Here is an 11,494-nt window from a genome sequence, read left to right as displayed (position 1 = left end):
GTTCTATGATCTATATTTTTAATAAAGCAGGTTTGAATGAAAGTAAAACCATTTCATGAAACTCGTCATTTATATTTAATAAAAGACTGTTCACACTTCACCTAAATTGAACTGTCATAAAACTGGGGGGAGGGGTACAACATGTTCTGGGATATCGAGGCTCCTACCCAAGTACAGACTTTTGCTCCAATGACCTCTAATCCTGCAGACCAGTATGAGCCACTGTGCTGGCCAGAAGTTTGAGATGTAACCATCTGAACCAGATAATTAGAGCAACACAGAGTTAGTTTTTTGACTTGAGTAAAAATTGAAAAATTATTTCATTAAATATGCTGCAACATTCACTTTTTAACTCCTTCCATATTTCAAAATCAATACTTGTTTTTTGTTTCCTTACAAAAGCTTAACATACTTAGCAAGAGCAAATACAGCCGAGAGAAAATAAAAAGGTTATTCTTCCCAGAGCCACTGTATCTGTTAGCAATCTTTTGTGTTTTCCTCTACTTTATCACTTACCCAGACGAAGAATATTTCAGAATGAATCCGGTATTCGCCACCACCTCTTCCCAAGCTCTCCTTAGTTTCACCCACTCTTAAGGCTAGAAGTATTCACTAACGAACAAATGCCTGCATTTCCTTACGCAGTGCAACCTACTCCACCCCATCAGTGCTATTTATGAAGATGGCAGGATCAAAATGCTGCTCTGGGTAGCTCTCTCCATATCCCCCAGCAGATTACAGAGAACTGTTATCATCCTTCCAGGTGATGGCCACGAAAACGAACTTCCTCAAGAGCACGTCAGGCAGGAGGCGGGAGGCACAGATTCTGAGTACAAAATCCTGCATGGTTGCGCATATCCTGAAAAGAAAGGCAGAGGATCCTTTTCCAAGACTCCACAAATTACACAAGAGGTGGCCTTTAAATTCTTGCCAAATACATGTTTGGAAAGATGCTGCTGAACCAGCACTGAGCTGACAGGGCGGCATTGTCTACAAATCACGGGTGGCTGACACCCGAGGACGACCCGCACTCGCTGTACTCCACTCAACGGTAACAAGCACTTACTTCCACAATAATTAAGCAACTCGCTAGTCAGCTTCCTGCCTCCAAGGCTTCCATTTCATTTCTCTTGCAGCACGCAGAATTTCAGAAGACTCGCTGCTATTTAAAGGCTGGAACATTGAGGGGTGTTTCAAAAAATGCATGCTGCCTGCAGAATGCAAGGCCAAGCAAGCTCCGGCTGGGCTCGCACGGCTGGGTCTGCCTGCCGGTCAGATGAATGCCAATTGTTTTCAGGAACACTTCTCTTCAGAATCTTTTGTGAAAGGGACAAAGGTTTTGCACCACTACCTAATTAAGCCTAGCTTCTGAGCTTTCCAGATACTTCTGCCATCAGATTGTTATAATTTTCTTTACATTCCAGAACTTTCCAGTCTCCTCTTTTAACTGTAAGCCTTGCAGTGGCAAAACGTGCTAACTATTGCTTCCAGCAGCAACGAGGGACAGCACATAGGGCCACAGCTAAGGTCCAGGAAGTGCTCCTCATAAACTGGAAGGAAAACCAATCAAGTGAACCCAAATGCAAACACCTGTCCCTCTCAAAAAAAAAAAAAAAAAAGCCGATTAAAAAAAAAATTCAAAGAAAGGATACTCTCTATAATAGCATAAAGAATAATTCTAAGTACAATCTTATAAAAACCAGATGCTTTCAATATTTTTCACAACCTCACAGTAATAAAAAAAAAAATAAGCATCTTCCACTCCCAGAACATTCATTCTCTAAAAGGCCAACAACACACCAACCTTACCATGATAAAAACTCATTCATGCCACATTTCATTTGACTTACAAAATGGTTTACTGCAAAACTCTTTCTCAGGATATGTAAACTTATATCCATTACAGAAAGAAACTAAAAGCCCACACTAAAAAACAACTAACTAACTTGGAAATGCCCAATTCTTGCCATCAGTTTTTCTCCTCCAAACCATCTTATATGCTTCCTATATTTTTAATGGTTTTTTAAAAATCTTATTTTTAAATATAAGATTACTTAGGAATTTAAAAGAAATGTCAAGACTCCTATAACATCCTGATCATAACAACAACTCAAACGTCTCCTTTTCACTTCCAAATATAGATGGGTACATGGGGGGAGAGAAGCCACAGTTTAATGACCTGTAAAAACTGAAGAGGTTCAAAACAGGCACCTAAGTTAAATAACAGATTTTCTTTGAGTCATAAGGACCTTCCTTCCCATATTTCTCTCTCTCTCTCTCCTTTTCCTTTTCCTTCCTTCCCTTTCCCCATCCTTATTTATAGCATCAGACCCATCTGAAGGGTAATGTACTCTGGGCACTGACTAGCATATATAGAAATATACATACTTTGCACTTATTAAACTACCAGTCGAAAATAAAGATGTCCATCCACATGTGTCATATCATGACAGATCAGTAATACCTTAGAACCTATTCCCTAGGGTTGACTGAAGTAGCAAACATGTTCACAATTGTTAGCAATTCTCTTAAATATCAGCAAACCTGCCTAAGCATCATTAAACATGGTAAAAAGCAATAGAATTAAACAGAAGAGCAATGCTAATTTACAGCATGTCACCTCCATCTGCTGAAAGAGCAGGCTGTAGAAAAAATTTCCTTATTACATGTTTAAGTTTATAACTCTAGGTACTGTGTAAGTCCATGGCAAATCCCTCTAGCTAGACTACTAATCCCATCCAGAGGGACCACAGTTAAATTCAACGAGTTCAATGCTACCTACTAGTTGAAGGTATTTTCATCACTGAAGATCTATCACAACCTAACCCACCACCCTTTTCTGATAACGCCATTCTTCCGAAAGTGCTTCCTCCTCTCTTCTAAGCCATCCCAGTGTTTCTGCATCTTTTTCTTAATGTGGATCACATGCCTGGTGCTAGGAATATCTGAGGAAGCAGTCTCTCCTTCAAGGGAAGCTCCAGGTGCAGTGGCGTGGCATAGACAAGTGAAAAGATGAGTGTGCTAAAGGTCATGACAGGGATACGCAAGGGTCATGCCTCTGCTCTGTACACTTTCCGTTCTGACTGTAAGCTTTTTAATAATAGGAACTATCTCCTGGTGGCATTTAACTGTATCACAGCAAGTCCCCAAGAATGCTGAAAATGGAACTTCTAGGGAGGTCTTAATTGCTAAAAATAGTCCTTGCCATTCTGACTCTGTGAAGCATTTGTACTCTTGACCCTCCTTTCTCAAAACTCTCTTCTCTTGATCTCTGTGATACCCATGTGCTTCTTCACTTTCTCTTGCACTCTGTTTGCCACTACTCAGTATCATTAGTGGGCTCCATTTAAAAGCTAGTGATTCCAGGCTGAAATCCCTAGTTTATCATATTTCTGGAAGGGAATGTAGAAGGTATTCTATTGGGATGCATGTGAGCACTGAGTGTATTAGGATGAGAAAGCAGGCAAAGGTACAATGGAGTAAGAATGTTACCATGGAAAGGAGGGTATTGACTTGCTTGGATCACAGTTGTCTGTGCAGATGAACAAGGACAGAATAATGAAATTACTGGGGGAAGATACCTGCATGAAAACCAGTACTCTGTCTGGTGAAATCATAGGTGCCCATAGCTTTAAATTTCATCTCTGTGCTGCTACCTCCAAATCTCTGGTCATGACCTTCTCCCCTAAACTCCAGATAAAACATACGCAGGTGCCCATTTGATATCTTGCTATTTTGTACAGTAAATTAACTAAAAAGCTAAAGAAATGGAAACATCATTTTTTATTTTTTAAGAAATGAATGAGTGTTAAGGAAGTGAGGACAATAAATAATTCAAGGAACTGAATGAAAGGAATAACATACTTGATATCTTGCTATTTTGTACAGTAAATTAACTAAAAAGCTAAAGAAATGGAAACATCATTATTTATTTTTTAAGAAATGAATGAGTGTTAAGGAAGTGAGGACAATAAATAATTCAAGGAACTGAATGAAAGGAATAACATACGAAACTTTCTTTGTGTTAAGGGCATAAAGAACAGTTTAAAGGTTACACAAGAAGATGTGGGAAGAGGGTGGGGGTAGGGGTGAAACACTACATTTCTTGTCCTGAAATAATTACAATGCGATATGACAGATTTACCAAAAAAGATATAGCATTCCTCATCAAATACTTCCCTATTCCAAAATGGGATGTCAGATCCTTAACTGGTATAGCCTCAAATACAGGGCCAGCTCTCAATGTTGCAGGGCAACAGAAGGAATTTTGCTGATGAATAACTATTCAAATGCCCCAATAATTCAGAGATACACTCTATTAGAGTATTTATGAAAAATTCCATGTAAATAGTTTTTGAAGTTATACACAAAGATTTAGAATACCTATAAATATTCTTACTTCAGAATGTAATGGGACACTTTCTTTTAAAAGAGAAATATAACCTCACAGTGTTTAAATATTAGACTAGCTAAGATAACCAAATAAGGCAAACTATTTCCTTTACATCCCTTCTTAGCTTTCCTGAATTTCACTCATATTACATAAAAGTAATATCTCAGACAAAAAGGATGTCTCACTCTTCCAAGTTAGCCTAAAACACATACAAACATCTTAGTCCACTGTCATGGACAATTTAAGCTTTATGAATCAGCACATAACTTTTTAGAATGGAATTTCCTCCTCCTTTCGTTTCCGTTCTCTCTCTTCAACAAAAAGCAGGAAGGATTGGGAAGAACAGAGTTGATAAATCTAGTTCCTGCTCTCCAAATGTTCACTATCTGAAAAAGACAACACTGGTGGAGACAAAGTAGATTCAAATAACTTGTGCTGAAATTAACAAAAAGAAGTTATGGATACAAAACATATAGCAGGATGAAGCTACATTTGAATTTAGAGGTAAGAAAGAAATGAAAAATGTGCCTGCTTGGCCAGCGTAAGGACCAAAAGAGAAAAACCCCATTTGCCTCTCACCCACCTTCCCAACTAAAAAAGTTCAATAAGAAGTTTACATTTCAAATGCTTAGTAAGGCTTGAATATACTTTGAATAGTTGAGGGTAAAAAAAACATGAAAATTTGGCAGAAAGGTTGATGGCAGAAGAGAGCTGGTAGAATAAGGGTATGGAACAATTTACATGTTGGATTTATTGATGAGCAGTAAAATGATTCAAGAGCTGGCAAAATAAAGTAGAACAGAAATATACGTGGAGTCCACAGCCATACCACCCTGGACACACCCCAATGCATCTGATCTCGGAAGCTAAGCAGGGTTGGGCCTCGCTAGTTCTTGGGTGGGATAAATACATATGGATATGTATCTCTTCCATTTAAATATGATGAAACTTAAACAATAAGCAATTAATATAATCCCTAAGAGTTAGCTTTGAGGAGCTTAAAGTAGGAAGGCAAAAGACAGAAAGAGTAAAAGGTAATAAGTAGAAAGATAAAAGAATCAGAATTATTAAAGAATAGTGTCTGTGATACAATAAGTTAACACTTTAAAGTAAAAGAAACCAAAGCTCACCAAATCATCAGGGGCATAGAGTTTCCACGCCTGACAACAGGATACCAAGAGACCAGACTAGACCAATGAAGCAAGTGAGTGTTTTTAACATATTAACTTGTACATTAATAATCATCAAAAATACATTTAAAAACGTATTCACCAATACTGCACATTGTGATCAAGTATCAAACAGCTGATTACCAAACATAATCTGGTATTAAACAATTTATTATCAAATATTATCCGGGGAAAGAGAAATGTGAGAAATGGATGCCAGGAAGACAAAAGTAAATGTCTAGTATTTAGATTAAAATACTTTTCAATTTTTTCCAAGTTGTGTTCAAATTCTTCACAAAAAAGGGTTCCATAATTAAATAAGGCAGAGACACATTCATATATCACTTTTCTTAGGACATCATGATACATGTTAGCATATTAAAGGCTCCATAAAATATGCAGTTTAAAAATAACCACCATCGCCATCACTAATTTCATTAAACTAAGAGATTTCTTATCTGATTTGACAGTGGACTCACTTTCTAAACAAATACAACATCTTTATATCATGCACGCTATTGAATATAATTAGAGACAAGCAGGCCCATTTTTTAGAGAATGCAGGAGAAAAAATGGTATATACATTATAAACTTAGCTATGTTTGGGAAAAAGTTATATATAGATATATTTAAAAGGCAATGGAAGTTCACCAAAGGATTTACAATGTTTGTCTTCAAATATTTGGTTATGAGTAATTTCTGAGTTTTGTGTGTGTGTGTGTGTGTGTGTATTTGTGTTTGCCTATATTTTTTTATTTTCTAAAATAAGGATGTGTTACCTTTATAATCAGAAACAAAACTTTAGAGGAAAAAAAACATCATTCTGTTGCTAAAAGAATAAAATATGAGCTGGGAATGTGATATGATAAACATACCCTTGAATACTAATTATAAAAATACTGCACTATATTAAACCTCCAATCATTCAAATCACCAAACAAGTCAAGATTCAACAGATGTCAGGTCCTTTCAGTGAGATGTTCTCATGCTAACTCCCCTAATTAAAATGAAATCAAAGAGGATTATATAGAGCACAAAAGATTATAAGATGAGCAGTATTGATAAGTTTTGAATAATTATTTCATATAGATGATTAGCACGATTGCTTTTATTTCCTTATTTACAGATACTTTCTATATATTTAATATTAACATAAAAGTTCTGTTGTACCCAACGGCCTGTACTCTGTCCCTTCACAGGACCACAGTTAGCTAGGGAAATCAGGTGAGGCCACCCAACAAAGCCTAGGTTGCCATCACTGGTTCCCCTTTCCTGGGATCCATCTACTTTCCCATGTACATTCTGTCCTTTTCACAATACTCCATCTGCAGAGATTTAGGCTAAATTTGAACAATGTCACTATTTGAGCTCCCACACCACCACTCTAGAGAGCATTCCTAAAGCGCTGTGAGGCATCAATGACTGCAGGAACTGAAACTGGAGAGGAAGCATCGGATAGTACAATACTGACTTTCTTCTTTGAGAACAGAAGGGAAAGAGATGGACTGAACTGTATGATGTCAGATCTACACTAGATAAGCCATGAAAATTGCCTTTGATGCGCATATAACGAACCCTATAAAAACTGCAGCAGAGAAGCTGCCTCACTAAGACAGCTTTTCAGGTCACCAACACAGGCTGTTTGAGCTAGTCACTGTTGGCAACAGAGAGGGAACACATTTCTACCCTCAAGTCCCTATAATCTAACTGGGAAAAGGAGAGGTGTGTAGGAAACCAGAGGGCTCAATAAGATGGAACGTCACAAGTGGCTTTATTAAGGAGATAATGATTTTCTCATTTGAATATTTATGTTCCAAAAAGAATTTAAGAAAGTATATTTGAAAAAGCTTTTAAATTTAGCTTAGGAAGAGAGAAGAAAGCATCAATGAGAACAATGGGTAAACATAAAATTCCTTCTATGTACAACTCTAATATCCACATCATTATCAATCATGATTATTATCAACAGTAACCATATTTCACTTAGCAGATTTTAATATACCACCTAAGGACCAAGAACTTAAAAGAAAATTAAAACATAAAATCAATTCTCATTGCCTAAGCATTTCCTTAAATACAGATTGCAGATGGTTCATGTGTCCCTTCCATTGCACCTTTATTTCTTTTTTTTTCTTTTCCTTTTTTGTCTTTTTTCGTGACCGGCAACGGATCGCAACCCTCAGTGTCGCACCTGTACTGGACCGGGACCGGCAACGGGATCGCAACCCTCGGTGTTGCGCCCGCACCTCGCTCAGCCAGTGAGCGGCCAGTCTGTATGTGGGATCCGAACCCTCAGCGGGAGCGCCGCCGCGCTTCCAAGCGGCGCACTGTAGCAGTGTGCCACCGGGCCGGCCCATTGCACCTTTATTTCTGAGCATAAAGTTTCTCCCTGGAAGGCTCCAAGAGAACAGGCCTCTGTCACCCATTCCATTCCCTGACACATGTTCATTCCTTTAATCCTCACAAGCCACCCTATGAGGGCCTTACATTTTATGGATGAATAAACGGTTTACAGAGGTAAATGACATGCCCAAAGTCATAAACCTAAGTAGATTGTGTACCATTACAAAGTATTCACTATGCAGTGGGCTCGCTCAATAAATACTGGGCTGACAGTTAAAGAATTTATGGCAGAAAAAACACTTTTAAAATACGATGAGGTTACATCCAAATAAAACCACTATAAGTTGAAAATATTGCAAGTCGAAAATGTATTTAATACACCTAAACTACTGAACATCATGGTCTAGCCTAATTTAAATATGCTCATAACACATTAGCCTACAGTTGAGCAAAATCATATAACACAAGCCTATTTTACAATAATGTGCTGCATATCTCACGTGATTTATTGAATACTGTGCTGAAAGTGAGAAACACAATGGCTGTATAGGTAGTCAATGAAGTACAGTTTCTACTGAAGGTGCACTGCTTTTGCACCATCTTAAGTCAGGGAATGTCTACATGTAATGGAAAGAGAGGAAAAAAAAAAAAAAGAAGGTGCACTGCTTTTGCACCATCTTAAGTCAGGGAATGTCTACATGTAATGGAAAGAGAGGGGAAAAAAAAAAAAGGCCTCCCCTTATCACCTGAGTATCCCTTCTGAAGTACAACCAAGGCATGAATCTCTACATTTAGTGGAAATGCATCCATTAGGAAAAATACTAATTGATAACTTTCTAAAAATGCTACAGTGTGATCCCCATACCAGCCAGCCACCAAAGAAAAAAAAAATGCTACAGTGGTCATGTCACTTTGGGAACTTTCAGTGGCTCCTCAACTGCCACCCTTTTTTTGTCCAATTTAGACCTGAAATTCCAGACTGACTGAAACTGGCCTCCAAACTGCTTCCTTCTTACCTTATCAGAAGGAACAGGTCCGCCCCAGACGAACTGTACCCCTTTTCATAAAGCTCTACTGGATGACTGGGCCTGAACTGAGAACACAACATTCAGAGTTTAAAACTCTGAATTATTATCAAGAATACCTTGTCTGAACCCATCATCTTCCATCTGGGGTGCCTCAGGGCCAGAAGCTGTAAGTCCACAGTTCCACAGCAACCACAGCTGTTACCAGCCTTTTCCCAGCCATTTCTGATTACAGTTCATTAAGTGAAAGGATAGGGACTGGTTCACTGCAGGTCTGGACTAACCTTCTCCTGAGATGGAAGTCTGCCTTGAAACATATTGGAGCTCTCTACGTGTCCAGTCTCTTACTGTCTCCTAAAACCTACTGCTCATAATGTATCCAAAAGATTAACAAAAAAAGTAAAGACCAGGTTCATCTTTAGAAAAGCAATGCTCTCTATATAGTTATAAGATCAGTAAGTTTCTAATACAATGCCTGATACATTCTGTATACTTAAGCAAAGGTATTCCGTTTTCCTACATTTTTCAATTTATGCCCTGATAGTCAATCAACCAACAAATATCTATTACTCAACAAATATTTGAGGTACTATTCTATGTGCTGAAGATACTGCCCTAAAAATATTTACATTTAGTGGGAGAGATAGACAAAGAACAAAAAATGTATGATGAAAGGACAACATATAGTACTTAGGCTTTGAATTCAATAAAAAATTTTGTGCCTATGCTACCTGAAATGCCAAGAATATTAATTCTAAAAGTAGGTTTTTGGTTTAAAAATCATGACACAACTAATTTATAAATCACAAACCAATACTTTTAATAATTACCTACAATGTACACTAGCAGAATTCATTTCCCAGCAAATTGAAAGCATTTTCATTTCAACTGATTTATGTATTGTTTAAAAATGAAAGTGTACAAATTAGAAAATTAGCAGTTATCACCATAAAATAAGCCAAAAATAATATTTTACATTCTATTTGGCAGTCATCCCAAGCCTAATGCTACAATCCATAATATTCCTATTACAGGAAAGTGAGGTAGGTTTCTTTATATCAGTTATATCTGAAAAGAGTTAACTTTCATTTCTGGACCTCTTAAAGTATGAACTCATGTAGAAGTCAGTCATGACTTGGTTTAACTTTATTTTACTTTGTTCATTTTCGTATTTTATATTCAATAAAGTACTTTCACAAGGACCCAATTATAACAGAACCATAGATATATGGAATTAAACAGGCATTCAAGTATCAAGTGCCATAGCGAAGCCACAAGTTAGCAATTAGTACCAAGTGGGTCCTTTGTGCAGAGAACTAGAAAAATACAACCTGTAGTAACAGGTTAGTAGCAAAATCCTCCTGGTTCACAAATAGTAGAATTAATGAGTGGTAAGAACGTAGAAATTAATAAAATAGGGGGAAAAACGTGATGTTGAATGGAGAAAGATTTTCTATGTGTAAGACTAATGAAAGAAATAATAAAAGGTTGATAGATTTGGTTCTATGAAACTTTAAAAGATCTGTATATTAAAGGGCAAACAAAAAATTAGTAAGAAAACTACAAATACAACACAGGTTTAATACATTGAATATATGCAGAGTTGTTATAGATCAAGATAGAACACTAAGACTCAAAAAGAAAAATGGGGGAAAAAGTATTAATTGACTAAACATTTGAAAAATGTTTCTGTTCAATAAATAAAATAAATACAAAGGTGTGTGTGTGTGTGTGTGTGTGTGTGTGTATGTTTTAAACAAAATGTGCTCATTAACTATTGAGCTATTGGAAGGAGTGAAAACTGATTTTTTAAAAAAACCTTTAGGAATATGTATCAAGATCCTTTAAAATGTTCACATACTTTTTACCTAGTTATTTTATTCCTGAGGATTTCTTAAGGAAACAATCCACAAGACAACATTTTACGCAATACATGTTCATCACGATATTACCTAGAATTGAAAGGAACGGTAAACAACCTAAATGCTCCTGAATTATATAAATTATGCGATATCCACATAATGGAATATTATATTATATTCATTAAAATTATGTTCAAAGTGTTTTAATTACCTGAGAGAATACAACATAATGTGAAGTTTAAAAAAACTGTATGTGTAATACGAGCTCAGCAATGTAAGAAGCAAATAAAACTAACAATAGCATGTACATGGATGTGGAGAATACCACCAGCATGTAGGATCTCAGAATTGGTAATGCGAATAGTGATTGTTACCTTTCCCTTTGCACTGTACTGGATATCCCAGGTTTTCTACGGGCACTAAGAAGATGGGGTCTCTACCAGCTCAGTGACTAGCACTGTGCTTGACACACAGTAGGAACTTAGAAATACCTGTTGGTTAAATTTAAAGCAAAAGCAAATAAAATAAACATTTTATAGAAATATGAATAAACACGCACATACATATGTACACACATATAAATATACCACAGTAACAATATTAAAAAATTAAAAAGAGAAGTTAAGTGTTCTGCATCTATGCTTATGCTCACAAGTATGGGAAAAGTCAGGGTAGTACAAGTACAGCAGGTAAGATAAACAA

The 11,494-nt window shown here is 36.7% G+C and overlaps 1 protein-coding gene across 3 annotated transcripts in view; it reads right to left on the bottom strand.

The window, feature by feature from the left end:
• Positions 1 to 11,494, bottom strand: part of SIPA1L1 (signal-induced proliferation-associated 1 like 1) — a 313,419-nt gene that overhangs the window by 88,298 nt on the left and 213,627 nt on the right. Inside the window, exon 1 of one of the 3 annotated variants that reach the window (XM_008577310.1) lies at positions 517 to 1,158. The exons of the other annotated variants lie outside the window; for them this stretch is intronic. The gene's annotated coding sequence lies outside the window, so the exon portion shown is untranslated. Of the gene's footprint in view, positions 1 to 516; positions 1,159 to 11,494 lie in introns of those variants that run through there. 3 annotated transcript variants of the gene reach the window in all.

This window comes from Galeopterus variegatus, unplaced genomic scaffold (genome assembly GCF_000696425.1).
Source record: "Galeopterus variegatus unplaced genomic scaffold, G_variegatus-3.0.2 Scaffold1486, whole genome shotgun sequence".
NCBI classification, from domain to species: domain Eukaryota; kingdom Metazoa; phylum Chordata; class Mammalia; order Dermoptera; family Cynocephalidae; genus Galeopterus; species Galeopterus variegatus.
The sequence above is the reverse complement of the archived record's forward strand: the minus strand, read 5'-3'. Positions and strand labels throughout refer to the sequence as shown.